Raw genomic sequence first — 19,389 nt, forward strand, 5'->3', positions numbered from 1 at the left:
CCACAGGGCTTCTACAGGGGCCTCTGTCCCAGGGGGAATGGGGAGCCCCTGCCCCCGGCACCCACCCACCCTGCTGCTGCTCCCCCCAGAACAGAGGATTCACCCGGCACAAGTAAGTGCCTCTGTCCCCCCTGACCCCGGCTGCTGGGTTCCCTCCTGTTTAGCTGCCTGGCCCCAGGTAAGGTCACATGAGACTGCTCATATCACCCCCTCAGCACGGAGCCCTGGGCAGCCGCCCCGCTCGCTCAGGTCTCAGGCTGGCAGGGCCTGCAGGGATACTGGGTTTGAATGACAAGGTGTTGGAGCAGCTATTAAAAGGCTTCTTCCTTGGCAGGGGCATTGTGCTTGTGGATTGGCTGTTTTTTGGATGCCTGGTGCTTGCACATGCAGCTGGGCTTTAGCAAATCAGAATGATGTGAGTCATGAGTAACCCAGCGCCTCTGGAAATGGGAGTGGAGTAAAAAGTACAATATTGTCTAAAAAAAATAAAATAATTTGAATAAAAATCAGTGTGTGACAAAAATAAATTACTTGAGTAAAGTAGAAATACCCAAAAAAAGTCTTGAGTAGTGTAATCAAGTATTTCTACTTTATTACTTTCCACCTCTGCCCAGCAGGCAGGGGTTCTTGGCCCCTTGCTGGTCTGCGGACTGGCAGTTTATTACTACTGACTTAGAGGAGCCCCAGGAACTGCAGTTTCAGGAAGAAACAGCAGGGCTGTGTCTACTCTGGCACCCTTTTCCGGAAAAGGGATGCAGATGAGCCAAGTCAGAATTGCAAATGCAGCGGGAATTTAAATTTTCCAGATTTTAAGAGGAATAAGGGATCTTCTGGAAAAGGCTTTATTTTCCGAAAGATCCCGTCTAGACTGGCGCTTTTTTCCGGCAAAGCCCCGAGCCGGAAAAAAGCAGCAGCCATGGTCATGCAAATGCAGCGGGGAAAATTTAAATCCCCGCTGCATTTGCAATTCTGACTTGGCTCATCTGCATCCCTTTTCCGGAAAAGGGTGCCAGTGTAGACGTAGCCCAGGAGATTTTGATTGGCTGCCAGGTGCTCCACATGCTAATCAGGAGGCGTGTTTCTGTAATCAGGGACATGGAACATATTCTAATATGCAGATTTCTAAACCTGGTGGAGTGTGTTTGAATGGGACATGCACTTTGCTGAGATTATTTCTGTTCTTTAGTTTTCTAAGTGTTGTGTGAAAACATTCCTCATGAGGAGAAAGTGAATGCACATGAGTGTGGGTGTGTAGGGAAGCAGGTGCTAATAAGACTGTACTTTCAGGGATCATTTCTATAGTTGGTAACTAGAGAAATACAGCTGAAAGTGGTTGGTCTCGCTATCCATGAGGATGAGTGATAGTGTTTTCTTCTGAGCATGAAGCAAGCAGACAGTATTGCTTTAATGTAATTGCTGTCTGCTGTTGATGATTGTTCTTTCTTTCCTGTTGGGAAGCTGGAGGAAGAGAACACAGGCTGAGTGGTTAGCTACTGTCAAAAAGTTTAAAATTAATTTTGCAGTAGAGAGGAAGGGGGATTTCACTTTATTGTTTTGTCTTGGTTTTTGTTTAATTCCTGCATTTACTTGTAGGCTACATCTACACTGGTATGACTTTGTGCAGATACTTTTAATGCAAAAATTTTTGCGTTAAAGCATTTGTTCAGGAATGCACCTACACTGGCATATGCTTTTGCGCAAAATCATTTGTGCCAATGTAGATGGTCTCTTGTTTAAGAAAGCTCTGATGGTCCGATGGCCATTTTAGCCATTGGGCTTTGTTGCGCAAGAAATTAATGTTGCTGTCTACACTGGCCCTCTTGCGCAAGAATACTTGACAAGAGGGCTTATCCGTGAGTGGGCGCGTCAGAGTATTTGCGCAAGAACCACTGATTTTGTACGTTACAAACTCAGTGTTCTTGCGCAAATACTCGTGGCCAGTGTAGACAGGCAGCAAGATTTTGCACAAAATCTTGCCAATGTAGACATAGCCGAACTGCTCTGGTCCTGATCCTGATGTTTTCATGCTTTTCTCTCACCTGCTGCTGGGTCTTTTTCCATTTGCTTCTCACACTGGATTTAGCCAGCCCCTTGGATCTGCCTCATGCCTTGTCTCCCATCTGTTCCCTAGTGGCCCTGTGGGAGGCAGAGATTAGTCGCAGCCCAGTGTTAATTATCCCTTGGGTTAGTGTCTTTCTCCCATAACGTGTAGCTAAGATATTTGTTAGTAAAGTGGCAGGCGCCATGGGGGCTCACCCCCCGAACAGAGACACACGACCTCAATATTGGTGCACAAGACAAAACTCACCTGCTCCTGCAACAGGAACACTGACTAGCAGTGAGGCCCCTCCCTGGCAGCACCGAGCAGTGAGAGCTGAGTGAATGGGGAGGCAGGACCAGGGGGAGAAGGCTCCATGACTGTGTCAGAGGGAGGCTCTGCCCTGGCCAGTGGAGAATCATTGCCTGCCAGAGGGGCCCAGGCCTGGTGGGGCGTTTCCCCAGGTTACTGAGTGGGGGCTGGAGCCAGTTCTGGGTTGTCTCCTTTAACAACCAAACTGAACCAATGGATCTTGTGCCAACTTGACACTGCGCTGGGCTAGTGCTGTGCGTGCCACAGAGCTTCCTGCAGGGCTGCTCACATGGGAGAGGGGAGGGGCAGTTTGAGTCACCCAGCTCTGCCCCTTCTGAAAATGGCAAGTGTTGTCTTAGCAGTGCCAGGGAGGTGGTGGGAAGGAGCCTGAAGTAACCTCTTGGGTCACAGCTGCTGTCACATAGGTGAGCAAAGAGACTAGGCAGCTGTCATATGAAACTACAGGCTGGTTTCCCTGACTGGGAATCGAACCCAGGCCACAGCAGTGAGAGTGCTGGATCCTAACCACTAGACCATCAGGGACACATGAAACTTGCCTTTTTGCTCACCTACACTAGCCTTTCACATGCCATTTTCTGTCCACTTCAGGATGGGGTGGCAGGTCCATTCTCCCTTGCCCAGAGGCGACAAGAACAGAAACCAAACAGAACATCAAAGTAGACAGACTGAGTCATGTGAGTTGTCCAACTAGCCCAGGATCCTGTCTCACGACAGCAGCCAATTTCATTGTCCTGAGGGAATCCTCAGGACAGACAGTTATTAAGTGATCCCTCCTGTTGCCCATTCCCAGCTTCTAGAATACACCAGCTAGGGACACCTGCCCTGTCCATCCTGGTTAAATGCCATTGATTGACCTTTCCTGCATTAAATATTCCAGTTCTGTTTTGGACCTTCTTGTAGATTTCACCTTCACAACATCCTCTGGCAAGGAGTTCCACTGGGCGCAAAAATGTTTCCTTTTAGTTTATTTTTAACTTGGTTTCTGGGCTCCCTGAGGCCCTTTCACATACAAGGGCTTTCTCTGCAGCGTGCTGGGGGGAGAAACCCCTGACTCAGTGACACGGACTGACCTGGGCGCAGGCCAACAAGGGGGGTTTCAGTGAAGCTACATGCAAATGGATCCATCTAGTAACCACTGCCAGCCACACACACAAGGGAGGGGGCTTTATCCAAGGAAGCAAGGACTCTGAGGGAGGGTTGGAAGTGAAGGGGATTAATCAGATGGACGGGAGTTTCCAGTGCTGGGCTGTGACTAAGATGGACGCAGGGACGTCACAGGGCACTAGCACAGCAAGGGGACCAGAGAGGGCCCTGCTGCACCGAGAGACATGGCAAAGCCTGGGATTGAACCAGGGACCTTTAAATATTTCATCTTAGGCGCCCCACACTGAGCTACCCATAAACCCCTCTAGCTGGTTATTAACTGTCCGGGATGTCTGGCAGCCGTGTCACTAACATGATGCCGTCGTGCCCGGCCCAGGAAGGCGAGACTGGTGTTTCCTGCCACCTGCAGTTTGACTGGCTCCTTCCCCCCATTCCTGCCTTAGCTCCCGGGCTGACCTGGCAGCTGAAGTGGTCGGGGGCCCAGCAGCCTGGGCAGGGAGTCGGGTGGCCAGACCCTGGTGGCAAGAGTCTTGGTGCTACTTGTTTCCCTGCCCCCTCTGGTGCCCTCACTCCTCACCCGCAGCCCCTGCTGCCTGCCTGGGTCCCTGTGCTGTGTCAGACGCTCAATGAACCCTCCTGTTTCACACGGGCTGGGCGTGGCTCTGGGCTAGGGCACAGGGCTGTGTCATTCCCTGTGGGAGCGGGAGGCCCCCGGAGCCCAGAGCGAGTGGACTCCCCAAGGGGCGCACGGTGAGAGACAGGGGGCTGGCGGCTCAGGGAGGGGCGGTCCCAGGAGGCAGAGGGCACCTGTGACTCTGGGCTGGCAGCTGACACTCTGCTCCTTGCTTCCCTCCCGCTGCTTCACCTCTCAGGGCTTCTTTCTCCTTCCCTGTCCATAGCAGGCAGCTACACAAAGGCCAGTCACCAAACCAGACACCCCTGTGGCCAGCATGGGGCTTGCACCCACCACCTGGGCGTTAGCAGCATCAAGCTCTAAACAGCTGAGCCAGCAGCTCACGAGGGGCCCTTTGGGAAAGACCCCACAGGCAGCTGCAGGGACGTCTCTGCCGCTGCCCAGAGCTCGTCTCTGATGGGGCCACGGGCGACTCACTGAGATGTGGGCTGGATAGTGCAGAAGTCAGAGGAGCAGGAGCCTGGGTGGGCTCAGGGGGGCCTTGAGCAGGAGCAGGTTTGGGGGAGGGGCTGCTGGGCCACTGAAGCAGGTGACCAGGTGGTTGGCAGCAGCTCTGTGGGCTGGGCACATGGTCCCATCACCTGGACATATGGAGCCTCCCTCTGTGGCTTGGGCTGGAGGAGCCATGGGCCAGCCACTGCAGCAGCAGGAATTTGGGATCAGGTCACCCCACTGGGGACAATGGAGGGAAGAGAAGAGTTTTCCCTGCCATTAGGGGAAAGCTGGCCAGACCCTTTTAGCCACTGGGTCTGTGCAGACTGGATCCTCCTCCTACCAGCTCTCTGGCCTCAGTCCTGCAAAGCTCTCAGCCTTTTGCCTGTTTCTGCTTCCCTGTCCATAGCAGGCAGCTAAAGTGTGCGTCTGGGGGGGAGAGTAGTCACTACAGGGAACAACCACGTGGCCAACATGGGGCTTGAACCCATGACCTTGGTGTTATTAGCACCACGCTCTAACCAACTGAGCTAGCTGGCCTTCAGAAGCTGAGTTCACAAATGGCCCTTTCAGAAAGGCGCCTCTTCTCTGACAGGGCCACTAGCAACTCACTGTGATGTGGGCTCACTAGTCCAGATGCTTTGAGGGTTGGTCAAGGTGGCTGGTGGCCGACATGGCGCACTGAGACCCAGGGCAAAGAAGCAGCCGGAATCTCTTGCTGCCAGCACCTTGCCTCCCAGCTTCTTCCCTGTCGGCAGCAGCCGCAGCCCCTTTCGGCCACTGGGAAGAGAGGCAGGAATGGGGCCAAGTAACGAGTCAGGCTGAGGGGGGCAGGCAAAGCTCATCTTGTCTTGCAGGGCCACTGGCAACAGCTTCTCTCTTGTGCGCTGCTGCTGAGGAGAAAAACACCCTGAGAGGGACCAGAAAGACCCATTTAAAAGATTGTTTGGGGGGGGACACCTGCTAGCGCCAGGGGGGCAAGAGTCAGAGCCTGGCAGCTCCTGGGGACCACACAAGAGACCACAAGGGTAAGCAGCAAGCTCCAGGCAGGTTACGTTTTAGGGCCCAGCCCATCTCAGCCAGGCAGATCACAGCATCAGACTGAGCTCCAGGGGGCATCAGACACCCAGCAGGAGGCACAGAACTCTTTCTCTGGGGAACCTGCAGATAAGGAGCCCAAAGCTCATAAAGTTGGAGGGATTTTTTGCAAAAAAGAAATCTCTGCTGTCTACACTGGCCCTTTTGCACAAAAGTCTTTTGGAAAAAGACCTTTCCCCGAATGGGAGCAGCACAGTATTTCCGCAAAAAGCACTGATTTCTTACAGTAGGGAGTCAGTGCTTTTGCAGAAATTCAAGCGGCCAGTGTAGACAGCTGGCAAGTTTTTCCGGAAAAGCAGCTGATTTTCCGGAAAAACTGGCCCGTCGAGACACAGCCCATGGGACCTACATGAGCCAGTAGTGATTCAATTAGGCTGAACTGGAGTTCTGGCTTATGGCCACTCGGACCAGCTTTGCTTGTTTCCTTCCACCCAGAGCCCCCTTCTTCTCCTGGGCTGCAAGGAGCCTCCCTGGGATGCCCTGAGACAGGCACAGGACTCTGCCTCCCCATAACCAGCCCCTCCCCACCCAACCGGCTTTGGCAGAACAACCGGCTTTGGCTAGCTAGACTGCTCCCTTCTTACACACTTTGAAATGTCCATTCCTAAACAGGACTGTGTGGCCTAAAAGAAAAGGCATCGGACTTTGGGTCAGAAGACTGAAGGGTTGCGTCCCTTTGCAATTGTGTTGACTGTGCTTGTGGGTTCTGGTGTCTTATGCTTGGAATTGTTCTCTGTAACAACATGTGTCCATTGGAAGGCCTCTAGCTATTTGGCAGATCTAAACTAAAACCTTCTGCAGGCAGAGTGGCAGCAATTAATTATAAAGCCTGAGCTCATGTTCCACCTAAATGGCATTTCAATAGGGTCACACTAGACTGTGACCAGGGGGTCTGATCCTATTGACCCCCACCGTCACCAAGTAAGAAACAGATCTAAGGGTGGGTAGAGAGAACTTAGTTAACAGCATTTGTTCAGAAAAAAAACTGCTTAGCAATAGTTGAGTTTGTGCAATTGGCATTCTATGATTATCATCCTCACTTTCCTAGTGTTTGTCTGTGTGATCGCTGTCTGGTTTGTAGCTGTTTCTGTCGGCTGTATCATTAATGTTGCTGGGGGAAAATCAACAAAGGCGGTGAAGTATGATTGGTTAGGTAAATCATAATAGTATGTTATCTTTGGTTAGTAACATTATACTAAAATAATTGGTTAAGCAGGACTAAATTATCACTATATAGATAAGAAGAAGGAAAAGGGGAAACGAAAAGAGGAAGAAGGAGGGAAAGGGAAAGGAAGGGAGAAGACCAAGGAGGAGGAGGGAGACCTGGAAGCAGAACTCACCTCCAAGGCAGCCTCAGACCAGAGCGCCCAGGACCCCTCTGCATGACTATTGAAATGGTTTGCTGCGTGAATTCTGACAGGTGACGTCAGGCCTGGGCACTGGGATTATTTACCAGTTTCCCTGAGCTACTAGGACTCAGAGCTGTGATGGCCGAGTGGTTGAGGTGTTGGACTTGAAATTCTATAGGGTTTCCCTGTGCAGGTTCAAATCCTGCTCACAGTGAGGCCTGTGTTTTGGTCACACCCCTTCCTAGGGCAACAAGGTACCCAAACTCTGAGACTCCTGAGAAGAATGTGCCTGTCCCAGCAGAAGGGACACATGGGCTATGTTTACACTTGTAGCTTGTAGCTTCTAGCATGAGTAATATGCAAATGAGGCTAAGTGTGGAATATTGCTGAGCCTCATTTGCATAGCTAATAAGCCACCACTTTTTTCAGAAGAGACTCTTACACAAGAAGGAGTGTCTACACTGCCCCTTCTTGTGCAAGAAAAACCCTCCTGTGCAATGCGATTACACCTATACCTATTACTTTTCACTAAACCCCATTATCAGACTACCCAGTGCACATTCCTACCTTCCTTTGTGCACACAACATACCTGGGACTCTAATTACTGGCCACCTGCCTTTCACACAGATCACTGATGCTTGCCACTTTCAAGTACATTCACATGGCAGCTGTTTAAACACACTGTGCTTCTATTCCATCATCAGCACAAGAGTCTGTGAGTTAAGGAAGGGCACCACCCAGCATCAGGCTTGAACCCATGACCCTAAGATTAAGAGTCTCATGCTCTACCAACTGAGCTAGCCAGACTGTGGGGGAAAAGTTTCCTAATATCCCATCTCAGGGTAACAGGAGGCAAGTGTTCTCCACTGCCTGACTCAAGGCTCTTTCTTGCCCCTAATGTGGGGTTCTGGTCTGTGGAGAGGTTTGAACTCGAACCCCACTCCCAACACACCCACTTCTTTCCCCACAAGGAACGGCCCCATTTCCATCTCTCCAGGGACAGGAGAAGGGCTCTGGCCTGTTCTCTGCAAAATGCTCAGCCTGTTTCATTTTCTGCAGGAACGAGTGGGATCCATGCGCCCTGTTCCCCAGTGACAAGTGTGTGTCCTCTTCCCCCCTTTCCACAGACACAGCAGACCAGGGGTCTATGAGGCCCCTTCCTACTTGGCCTCCCACAAACCTGGGGGGAAAAGCTGCTAGACCCCAGCCCTCCTGGGCTAAGCCATGGTAGCAGGATTCACTCCCATCTTCTCCTGCCTGTGCCCTGGTGCTAAGGTGCCGGCCCCTTTCCTGCTGCCCCAACTCTTATTCCCACAATGCACTTTGTGCAGGGGCCATTGGTCTTTGTAAAAAGGTGCGTGGCTGGGAGCCAGGACTCAGGACGCTTCCCCAAATCGCCGCTCTGACCCGCTCACACTGTCTGGCTGCCTCCAGCACAGGCTGAGCTCAGGGGCCAGGTGGGTGACCTGCCCTGCAGCTGTGATGGCATCAGGCCCTTCCCGCTGGCCTGCTACATCTGGAGATGGAGCTCCAGTGGCCTCAGACACCCAGCAAAAGGAACAAAAGCTTTCTTATTGAGCCTCAGGGGATGGAAGTCAAAGCACATGAACCTTGTAACAACCAGCTAAACCTCAGTAGGTCCCACTGAGATTTGAACTCAGATTGCAGGACTCAGAGTCCTGCATACTGCCCCTTACACCATAGGATGGGTGGTAGGAAAGTGCAGTGGGCACCTCTGACTCTCAAAGCTCTCAGGCTGGCCTCTGCTCTCCTGGCTCCCTCCAGCTGCTTCATCTCCCCGGACTCCCTGTAAGAAATGTGTCACTTTCACCCCTGGGAGCAGCTCAGCCATGCAAAGGGGCTGCCTGGGGCAGGACATTAGCCCTGGAGGGTAGGGGTGGGTGTGGCAGTGACATCACAAGGGCCTTTTGCAGCCCCTCAGCTTATTGGCTAAAGGAGGTTGGGAGGTGATGACCTCACAGAGAGTCCATGACAATGGCCAGCTGGGACAGGCTGCAGGGCAGGGGCCATCTCAGAGCCTCCCCCCCCCCCCCCCCCCATGGCTTTGCTGCAGGGAGTCTCCTTGAGAGTTGCCCTTGAGGCCTTTTTGGAGCCTTCTCCTTTCCCACGACTAACTGACCTAGATGACAGACGTCGCTGTGGAGAAGGGAAGAGCCTCCAAGAAGGCCTCTGTAAATGCAGCAGGGGAATTAGCTCAAGTGGTAGAGCGCTTGCTTAGCATGCGAGAGGCAGTGGGATCGATGCCCACGTTCTCCAACTGCGGCTCAGCTCTTATCCCTTACTTTCACTGTCAGGGGCTCAGTGGCCCTCTTCCTACCTGCTCTCCCAAAAGAGACAGACCTGGCTCCCCTTTCTTTGCCACCAGCAATTGCCGTGCTGCAAAGCAGAGAGTGGAGATATCAGGCTCTGTGGTGCACTGGAAAGCATGTTGGACTTTTAAGCTGCAACAAAATACAGAACTATGCAGCACTTTAAAGACTAACAAGATGGTTTATTAGATGATGAGCTTTCGTGGGCCAGACCCACTTCCCACTTCCTCAGATCAAATAGTGGAAGAAAATTGTCACAACCACGTATAGCAAAGGATACACTTAAAAAAACCAAACACATATGAAAAGGACAAATCAAATTTCAGAACAGAACGGGGGTGTGGGGGGGGGGGGGAAGGTAAATGTCTGTGAGCTAATGATATTAGAGGTGATAATTGGGGAAGCTATCTTTGTAATGGGTAAGATAACTAGAGTCTTTGTTAGGACCCTGCCGTAAAGTGTCGAATTTTAGCATGAATAACAGTTCAGAGGATTCCCTTTAAAGTGCAGTTTTAAAAGGCTTTTGAAGCAGGATGCAGGTAATTAAGTCATTGAGATAATGTCCTTTCTGAGTTAAAATGGCAAGAAACTGGTTTTTTTCTGTATTTTGTTTCAGCTACCCTAGACTAACATGGCTACTTTTCTATCACTATTTTAAGCTGCAGTGATTCATGTGAACCCAGCTAGACATTCAAAGGTTGTGGGTTCAAGTCCCATGAGTGTCACTTGAGCTGCTTTCTCATTTCCAGGGCGCAGCTTTTACAGACCAGGCAATCCTTAGGGTGAAACTGGGGTGGGCTTGAGTCCAGACAGTTCCCAGCAGACCCCAGTGAGGATGGAGGGAAGGGCTGGTTCTCGCGGTTGGGGCTGGGAGTTGTTCTGAAAGGCTTCAGGTGCCATTAGATCGTTTCATCCTTCCCTGTCTCCTACCAGTGCTGAGCAACACTCAGGCTGTGTCTGCCCTACACTGCTCTTCTGGGAAAAGCTACGCACATTTCAAAACCCAATTTGTGCAGCTTTTGCTTCTGCTTTTTTTGGGGGGGGGGGAGGGAGAGGCTTTTCCGACATTTGGCCTGTTACACTGGACAAGTCACACAAGGGAGGCAGCAGGCAGAGCCAGCCCAATGCACCAGCCTACCAGGGCAGGGGAGGCCAAGGCACAAGCAGCTGCCTGGCCTAATTTATCTGGCTTCCCCAGGTTGGCACCCAGGGGCATTATCAACTGACGTTACCCCCCCTCTGTCACATGAGCGTTGGGCTCATCAACAGGCTGGTCAGCAGCAGCTGCAGTTACCTGGGCACCGCAATAAGAGAAGACCCTGTGTTTCTGCCTGGCTTTGAACCAGGGACCTTTTGCGTGTTAGGCAAACGTGATAACCACTACACCACAGAAACACATGTCAAGGAGTGGAACTTGTCTGACTGTTCTGTTCCTGGCTCTTTCTAACACCCTGCTCTGCAGGGAAGGGGGATGCCAGGGGAGGGGGATGCTCCTTGTGAACACTCCACCACTTGTTCTCAGGGAAGCGCCTAATTTCCTCACCAGCCCCTTGAGATTTGTAGCTCAAAGCTGGAGCTGCTGTGGAAGGAAGTGAAGCTACAGAAGCTGACAGGGAACAATCAGCCGGTGAAGGGTTATTTTTTCTCCCCCCCATGCTGATGTGGCTAGAACTGTGGAGAAGAAAATCCTCTTCCCTTCTCCTCAGAAGATGGAAATTGCAGTTGGTTCTCTCTTTGGTTCTACTAAAGCTGGACCCCAGGACTAGACTTTTTCTTTCTAAAACCCTGGTGAAAACTGAGAGCCAATTGCTCACAGGCTGAGAATGTGAGTTAAGGAAGGGCACCGCCCAGCATGGGGCTTGAACACATGACCCTGAGATTAAGAGTCTCATGCTCTACCAACTGAGCTAGCCAGGCTGTGGGGGAAAAGTTTCCTAATATCCCATCTCAGGGTAACAGGAGCCAAGTGTTCTCCACTGCCTGACTCAAGGCTCTTTCTTGCCCCTAATTGGGGCTCTGGTCTGTGGAGAGGTTTGAACTTGAACCCCACTCCCGACACACCCACTTCTTTCCCCACAAGGAACGGCCCCATTTCCATCTCTCCAGGGACAGGAGAAGGGCTCTGGCCTGTTCTCTGCAAAATGCTCAGCCTGTTTCATTTTCTGCAGGAACGAGTGGGATCCATGCGCCCTGTTCCCCAGTGAGAGGTGTGTGTCCTCTTCCCCCCTTTCCACAGACACAGCAGGCCAGGGGGCTATGAGCCTCCAGAGGCCCCTTCCTACCTGGCCTCCCACAAACCTGGGGGGAAAAGCTGCTAGACCCCAGCCCTCCTGGGCCAAGCCATGGCAGAGGTAGCAGGATTCACTCCCATCTTCTCCTGCCTGTTGCCTGGTACTGAGGGGCCGGCCCCTTTCCTGCTGCCCCAACTCTTATTCCCACAATGCACTTTGTGCAGGGGCCATTGGTCTTTCTGCCAAGGTGCGTGGCTGGGAGCCAGGACTCAGGACCCTTCCTAAAATATACAAATCCCCCGTCCCCCCCAGGGGCCAGGTGAGTGACTTGCCTTGCATATGTGACAGCATCAGACCCCTCCAACCCATCTGCTCAGTGTGCAGACCAAGCCCAAGGGTAGCACCTGGGTTGTGTGTTACACAAAAGCCTCTTGTTCCCTGCCCAGTTCCCAACACTGGCTGCTGATGCTAACTTCCATGGGGGTGTAGCTCCGTGGTAGAGTCTTTGACTGCAGATCAACTGGTCCTTGTCTCAACTCCAAGTGCCCCCTTGGAAAAAATTCCTTCTAGTGTAAACATTTTCCTTTCCAGTTCCATCACACTCTGGCTTTACATTGCTTGAGGTTCTTGACATTAATAAGAACCCTTAATGCAGAGCTACTCAACTTTGGGATCCCTGGCAGCCATAATCAAAGGCATTTAACCAGGATGGACAGGGCAGGTGTCCCTAGCTGGTGTATTCCAGAAGCTGGGAATGGGTGACGGGAGGGATCATTTAATAACTGTCTGTCCTGAGGATTCCCTCCGGACAATGAAATTGGCTGCTGTTGTGAGACAGGATCCTGGGCTAGTTGGGCAACTGGCATGTCCCAGTCTGGCTGCTTTGATGTTCTGTTTGGTTTCTGTTCTTGTCCCCTCTGGGCAAGGGAGAAGGGACCCCTCATCCTGCGAAAGGCTAGTGCAGGTGAGCAAAGAAGCATGTGTCCTGTGTCCTATATTGTATTATTGTAGTGATAAACCTTTAGATGTTAGATGCTAAAGGATTGGCTCAGCGTGATTTGTGGGTAAGATCCAGAGGGTAAATTGACCAGGGATCTGGCTTAAAGGTGAGCTCAAGGGGAAACCTCACAAAGGAGATTCCAGGCAGCCAGGCCATGGGGGTCTCTGAGGTTGCTCTGTGAGGTCACTGCTTCCCAGCCAATGAGCTGAGGTGCTACACAAGGCCCTTGTGATGTCACTGCTGCCTTGCAGGCTCATGTCCTGCCCCTGGCCAGCCCCTTGGCACGTGTGAGCTGCTCTCCCTGCCCCCCTCACTCAGAGCTGGTTCTGGGGCTCACGCAGGGAACATCAGAGGCTGCTCAGGGGGCCACATTGCTAGGCCAAGGGCCCTCCTGTGGGGCTGTGAGTGTTGCTGTCCCTGCTGTACAGACAGGGCCATAGAGTCTCAGCAGGCTGCAGCAGCGGGAGACACTTCCCTGGTTTCGGGAGGGAGACGAGATATCAAGGCTCATGACTTGGAGCCAGCTACAGATACCCATGGAAAGCTGATTTTCAGAGGAGTGTGATCAGCCCTTCCTGTGTATCTGGCTTCTTCAAAGTCTGCTCCCAAATACTCTTCCCTTCCTTGACAGGTGAACCCCACCCCTGCTGAGCAGCCCTCCCTGAAACAGCATCCCATGGGCAAGGAAGCCAAAGTCCCCTGCCCACTGAGCTGTAGCTTTCTGTGCCCAAGGGGCCAAACACCACCTGGGCTCGATGGCTGGAGGGAAGTGGGGAACAGCTGCACTTTGGGAGTTAAAAGTGTTGTCTGGAAATATAAAGAGCCATTTTAAAGACACTTTGGATGAGGTCACCATGGCTTAGCTGGCTCTCCTGTCCCAGTAATTGCAGTCAGAGCCCTGCCTTGCCAGTGCCAGCAGCTTCTGCAGGGGCTCCAGGCTTGTGATTTCCTTGTTCCCAATACCCCTCTCCAATCAGCCTTTTCCTGAACCAGGAGTTCCATGGGTGGCCACTGGCCAGGGGAGGCCTTTTCTGGGTCCCAAAAGGGCATAAGTAAATGTGAGCAAAGGTTACAACAAGGCACCACTGGGAGTTGAACCCAGGATCTCCTGTTTATGAGGCAGGTGCTTTAGCCAGCTAAGCCATGGTGCCCTCCTCCAAAGTGTCTTTAAAACGGCTCTTTATGTTTCCAGACAACACTTTTAACTCCCAAAGAGCAGCCGTTCCCCACTTCCCTCCAGCTCTTGCCATGACTCAAGGCCTGCGCAGCCCAAGACATTTGATCCAAAACAGAACTTGATAATTTAATGCAGGGAAGGTTAATCAATGGCATTTAACCAGGATGCACAGGGCAGGTGTCCCTAGCTGGTGTATTCTAGAAGCTGGGAATGGGCGACAGGAGGGGTCACTTAACAATTGTCTGTCCTGAGGATTCCCACTGGGCAATGAAATTGGCTGCTGTCATGAGACAGGATCCTGGGCTAGTTGGACAACTGGCATGGCCCAGTCTTGCTGTTCTGATGTTCTGTTTGGTTTGTGTTCTTGTCCCCTCTGGGCAATGGAAAATGGACCCGCATCCTGAAGGGGACAGAAAGTGGTCTGTGAAAGGCAAGGGTAGCTAAGGAGAGGCGCATGTTCATGTTCATGTTCATGTTCATGTGTCCCTGATGGTCTAGTGGCTAAGATTCAGCACTTTCACTGTTGAGGTCTGGGTTTAATTCCCATTCAGGGAAGCCAGCCTCATCTGTACTCATGAAATATGCTGAGTCTTTGCCCTTTTCCATCATTGGGAGGGCCTGTGGGTTGAGGGAAGGGAGGGGCTGGGGTGCCAGTGGGAGACACTGGGGGAGACACTCCCAGCAGCCAAGCACATTTCTCAGGCAGCCCCTTCCCTGCGCAGGGGGGACAGGTCCCACGCCTGGGTGAATAAGAGCTTGTGGGGACTGGCCAGGGCTTCAAGCAGGCAGCTCCCATTGGCCACAAACAAGCCTGGAGCAGGGACCAGGCCTGAAGCCTTTTCCTCTACAGCTGAGAGACACAAAGGGCCCAGCAGCCCCTTCTCTCAGCTGTGCGTGGGGGCAGGGCGAGCAGGGAATCTGCCTGAGGCTTCTTGCTGCCATGTTGGGTGGCTTCATGGGCTGGATCCAGCCCTCTGGCCTGTATTGCCCAGGCCTGGCTTAGAGGGAACCTTGGCTCTGGGCTGTGGGGAAGGGGCGCTGTGGAAAGGCCAGTCTCGCCTTCCTGGGCAGGGCATGACGACATGTGGCCCGGCTGCCAAAAATCCCAGACAGGTTTTTTAAAGGCAAAGTAGCTCAGTTAGACGAGCATTAGACTGATGCTCTAAAAGTTCCTGGTTCAATCCCAGGCTTTGGCATGTGCTAACAGGGGCTAATAACTTCAATTGTTAATGGGTTAGCTTAGAGCTGTCATCACAAACTACTGTGTAAGAGGAAAGTTGAGCTACAGGCTGGGTATCTATCCTTCCAGGGGGAAGGTACAAGGGCTACACTTGCAGGAAATCAGGTGGTACCCTAAGAAACGCTCCCTGTTGGCCTGGCTGGACGATGGCACTGCATGTTATTAGCACCAATGTGTCCCCCTGCGCCTGAGGAACACTAGAGATGTCAGGCAGCTTTGTCCTCCCAGCCTGGGTCTGTCTGTCTGGGCCAGACACTGGCCCCTCTCTTTCTAGGACAGGGCTCCTGCTGTTCCTTGCTTTACTCAGCCTGGGAGTTGGGCTTATCCTAAGCAGTAGGAGCTGTGTTTACCTGGGGAGCCGCAATAGGAGCACAACCCCTGTTCCACTTTCTGCCTGGCTTTGAACCAGGAGCCTTTTCCACATTAAGCAAACATGATAACCACCACCCCACAGAAACATGCTTGTCAGTTTTTTTCTGTACATAAACTTGGACAAATATTCTGTTACTAATTCTTTGCCCAAGGCAGAGCAAGAGCAGGGAACAAGACCTCCCCCCTCCAATACTTCTCTAGACCCTTTGCATCCAACACGGCGGGGGGGGGAGGGGGCTGTGTGCCTCAGGAGGAGTGACCCACATCATATCCCCAGCATTTCTGCCCTTCATGGCAGGCCCAGACGCTCCATCCTCTCACTCAACTCCTATCACACACTGGAGCAGGGAAGCCCCCAAGGGTAGGGCTGAGCCATGTGATGCTGAGCAAGGGGCAGAGGCTGCAGGAGCTGAGAGTTTCCCTAGAGCTCAGGGACCCATAATGAGGCACCATGCCCCGTGTCTCTCTCAGAAGGTGCAGAAAGGGGTTGACTGGGGACGTGGAGAGAGTATCAGGGTTTGTGCAGCTTGTTGCCCTGGTTAGGGGTGTGGCCAAAACACAGGCCTCGCTGTGAGCAGGATTTGAACCCAATTGTATTTCTAGTCCAATGCCTTAACCACTCGGCCATCACAGCTGTGAACACAGCAATGTCCCAAGACCAAGGAAACTGGTAACTAATCCCAGTGCCTAGGCCTCACCTCACCTGCCCCACAGAATTCACACAGCAAACCTGGCTCCCAGAACACAGGGGGAGCCTGGGGGCTCCTTGCTGGGCCATGGGGTGAAGCATCAAACCAGCCCCCTCCTGTGGGCCTGTGAGTGTTGCTGTCCCTGCTGTACAGACAGGGCCATAGAGCCAGGGAGAGGTTCACTGAATGGGCCAAGGGCACCCAGTGAGTTAGAGTCCAGCCCTGCCCCCAGCTCCCTGCCCCACCCACCTATATGCTGACTCCCTGGCTGCCCTGGGGCTATTTGCTTTGGCCTCTTTTGCTGTCTTTTCTGCTGTGAGACATTGGAACAGTTGGCCAGGGCGTCCCGCAGTTGCCATCTCCCTCTGTGCAGGTGCTGTCCAGAGCCCTGACTAGCAAACGCTGACACTGCTGTTAGGTCCAGACCAGAGGGGAGTGTTTAAGGGTTATTTCGGAAGAAGGGTTTTCTCCCCAAATAACTGCATCTAAACACTGTTTTTTATTTCATAATAAAGTATTTTGAAACAGCACCTGGACGCGATTATGCAAATGTAGCGCAGGATATTTAAATCCCAATTTCATTTACAATTTCGAATGTCTCCATTTGCATCCCTCTCCTGAAGGAGACTGCAAGTGTCGCCATGTCCTGTGCGTTGCAACCTCCCAGCACTCACCTGATGTTCCCTCCCCGCTGCCTGAAGACAGCTCCTGGAGCTGCAGGTCACCAGCGTTGTCATCCTGAAGCTGCAGCTGCTGCTGCCCAGGTGTCTCCATCCCAGACTCCACAACTCTCCCTGGAGACAGGGGCTCCCCACACCCCGGGATTCGGTCCAGTTCCTCACAGTATGCACAGTGCTGCGGTGCTTCCCCAGAGCGGGACCTGCCCTCACGGGCCCACACACACCCCTCCCGCAATTCGTTGACCTTGGGTCTGACTTGGTTTAGGATGCAGGAGGGGGGAGGTGGCCTTTCTCTGCAAGGCCATCAGCCATTGGGCCATATGTTAGATAATTTCATGGAGGTTAGGTCCATAAAAGCTATTAGCCAGGGGGTAGGAATGGTGTCCCAGGCCTCTGTTTGTCAGAGGCTGGAGAGGGATGGCAGGAGACAAATCTCTTGATCATTGTCTTCGGTCCACCCTCTTCGGGGCACCTGGTGCTGGCCACTGTCGGCAGACATGACACTGGGCTAGACGGACCTTTGATCTGACTCAGTACGGCCGTTCTGATGTTCTTATGTTCACAAATGTCCACATTACTCCACCTGGACTGCCGGGCCTGCAGAGACTCCCCCTCGGATCACAGCTCCAAGAGGGTCTTTATCTCTGGCCCAGACACTGACAGTGCCCAGTGTTTCTGCCCCTTGCTTGGTCCTGTGATGTGTCCCTGGAGGGGTCTCTGGGGGCTTGTGCCTGTGACATGGCTCTCCGGAAGGCAGACGTGCTCGATCTTAGGCAAAGGACCCAGAAACAACACTTTACGGGAAAAAACACAAGGACGGCTCTTGGTCCGCATCCCTGGGCCAAAAGAGTATCCAGAAGTCACTTCCCCACCTCTCCCTTGGCTGCTCTAGAGCTTAGCCCAAAGTCTGATAAACTCTACTCTCCCACCCAACAACCTCTGGGACTCCTCTCCCACCCGGCTCCTCACACCACAGAGAGTGCAGGGCAGCCACTACCCCAGCGTCACCACTCCTGATCTTAGCCAAATGGCCAAGAAGTTCTGCTTTACCCAAACCACACGGGCACCCTCTCGCCTCTGGCTAGCCTGATGGCAGATGTGGACTTCCCTCACTAATTTTCCCAGAAGCTTTGCAGGCAGGCATTGGTAGTATAGTGGTGAGCATAGTGGCTTTCCAAGTAATTGACCTTGGTTTGATTCCTAGGCAATGCAATGGGGGGAGAGAGCATCAAAGCTCCTTGCTGAGCTTTTACGCGAACCCTGAAAAACAGACACAAACGGGTCCTGCAGCTGTGTGCTGCCTTTCACGGCTTTTCATCCTCTCCGAGGGCATGCACACCAGTGCGGTTCCTCCCGCACATACCCCTGCCGCAATTCCTTGACCTTGGCTCTGACTTGTTCTAGGATGCGGGGGTAGGAGGGAGGTGGCATTTCTTTGCTAGACAATTGGCCATAAATATCCGCATTCCTCCGCATGAGACTCCTACTGGGATCACAGCTCCAAAAGGATCTTTATCTGTGGCCCAGACAATGACAGTGCCTGGCATTTGCTGCCCCTTGCTTGATTTGTTTCCCTGAACAACAGGCACAAGTGGGTCCCACAGCCAAGGGCTCCCTCTCACCGCTTTTCGTGGGGAGCAGCTCAAACAAAACTAATTTGGCTGCTGTGGGGTCTGCTTGGGGCTTGTACCTGTGACCTGGGCATTATTAGCATCAAGCTCTAAACAGCTGAGCCAGCAGGCCTATCAGTGGCCCTATAATAGAGGGAAGAGAAGAGTTTTCCCTGCTATTGGGGAAAGCAGGCCAAGCCAAGGTCCTTTTAGCCACTGGTTCTGTTCAGGCTGGAGCCTCCTCTTACCAGTTTTCTGGCCTGTTTCCTGAAAAGCTCACAGTCTTTTCCCTGTTTCTTCTTCCCTGTCCATAGCAGGCAGCTAAAAGGGGGGCAGTAGAACAGTCACCACAGCAAACATATCTGTAGCCAGCACAGAGCTTGAACCCACAACTTTAGCATTACTAGCTCCATGCACTAGCCAACCAAGCTAGCCAGCCAACCGCAACGTGACTCACAAATAGCCCTTTCAGAAAGGCACGTCCGGCAGCTGAAGGGCTGTCTCTACAGCTGCCAATGGCTCTTCTCTGACAGGGCCTCTAGCGACTCACTGTGACGTGGGCTGGCTCATCCAGCTGGTTTGAGGTTTGGTCAAGGTGGCTGGTGGCCGGCATGGTGCACTGAGACCCAGGGCAAAGAGGCAGCTGGAATCTCTTGCTGCCAGCACCTTGCCTCCCAGCTTCTTCCCTGTCGGCAGCAGCCGCAGCCCCTGTCAGCCACTGGGTCAGCCCGGGAAGGGAGGCAGGAAAGGGGCCAACTAGGGAGTCAGGCTGAGAGGGGCAGGCAAAGCTCATCTTGCCTTGCAGGGCCACTGGCAACAGCTTCCCTCGTGTGCGCTGCTGAGGAGAAAAACGCCCTGAGCAGGACCATAAAGACCAATTTAAAAGAGAATTTACACGGGGGCACCAAGGGGGCAAGAGTCAGAGCCTGGCAGCTTCTGGTACACAGGAGAGGCCTCCCCTGGCCACCCATGGAACTGCTGGTTCAGGAAAAGGCTGATTGAGGAGGAGTG

General features: G+C 52.8%; 7 non-coding genes across 7 annotated transcripts; 2 read left to right on the forward strand and 5 right to left on the reverse strand.

Annotated features, from left to right (window-relative positions):
- Window positions 1-1,271: 1,271 nt before the first annotated feature.
- LOC142821708 (small nucleolar RNA U3) lies at window positions 1,272-1,487 on the forward strand. Its single transcript, XR_012898394.1, has one exon. It is a non-coding gene; the product is annotated as a small nucleolar RNA U3 (small nucleolar RNA).
- A 1,334-nt stretch (window positions 1,488-2,821) lies between these two features.
- TRNAE-CUC (transfer RNA glutamic acid (anticodon CUC)) lies at window positions 2,822-2,893 on the reverse strand. The gene has a single exon. It is a non-coding gene; the product is annotated as a tRNA-Glu (tRNA).
- Window positions 2,894-5,067: 2,174 nt separating this feature from the next.
- Window positions 5,068-5,141, reverse strand: TRNAI-AAU (transfer RNA isoleucine (anticodon AAU)). The gene has a single exon. It is a non-coding gene; the product is annotated as a tRNA-Ile (tRNA).
- A 2,039-nt stretch (window positions 5,142-7,180) lies between these two features.
- Window positions 7,181-7,262, forward strand: TRNAS-UGA (transfer RNA serine (anticodon UGA)). The gene has a single exon. It is a non-coding gene; the product is annotated as a tRNA-Ser (tRNA).
- Window positions 7,263-10,701: 3,439 nt separating this feature from the next.
- TRNAV-AAC (transfer RNA valine (anticodon AAC)) lies at window positions 10,702-10,774 on the reverse strand. The gene has a single exon. It is a non-coding gene; the product is annotated as a tRNA-Val (tRNA).
- A 449-nt stretch (window positions 10,775-11,223) lies between these two features.
- TRNAK-CUU (transfer RNA lysine (anticodon CUU)) lies at window positions 11,224-11,296 on the reverse strand. The gene has a single exon. It is a non-coding gene; the product is annotated as a tRNA-Lys (tRNA).
- A 2,391-nt stretch (window positions 11,297-13,687) lies between these two features.
- TRNAM-CAU (transfer RNA methionine (anticodon CAU)) lies at window positions 13,688-13,761 on the reverse strand. The gene has a single exon. It is a non-coding gene; the product is annotated as a tRNA-Met (tRNA).
- Window positions 13,762-19,389: the final 5,628 nt, after the last annotated feature.

The sequence above is a fragment of the Pelodiscus sinensis genome, chromosome 31 (genome assembly GCF_049634645.1).
Source record: "Pelodiscus sinensis isolate JC-2024 chromosome 31, ASM4963464v1, whole genome shotgun sequence".
In the NCBI taxonomy this organism is placed as follows: domain Eukaryota; kingdom Metazoa; phylum Chordata; order Testudines; family Trionychidae; genus Pelodiscus; species Pelodiscus sinensis.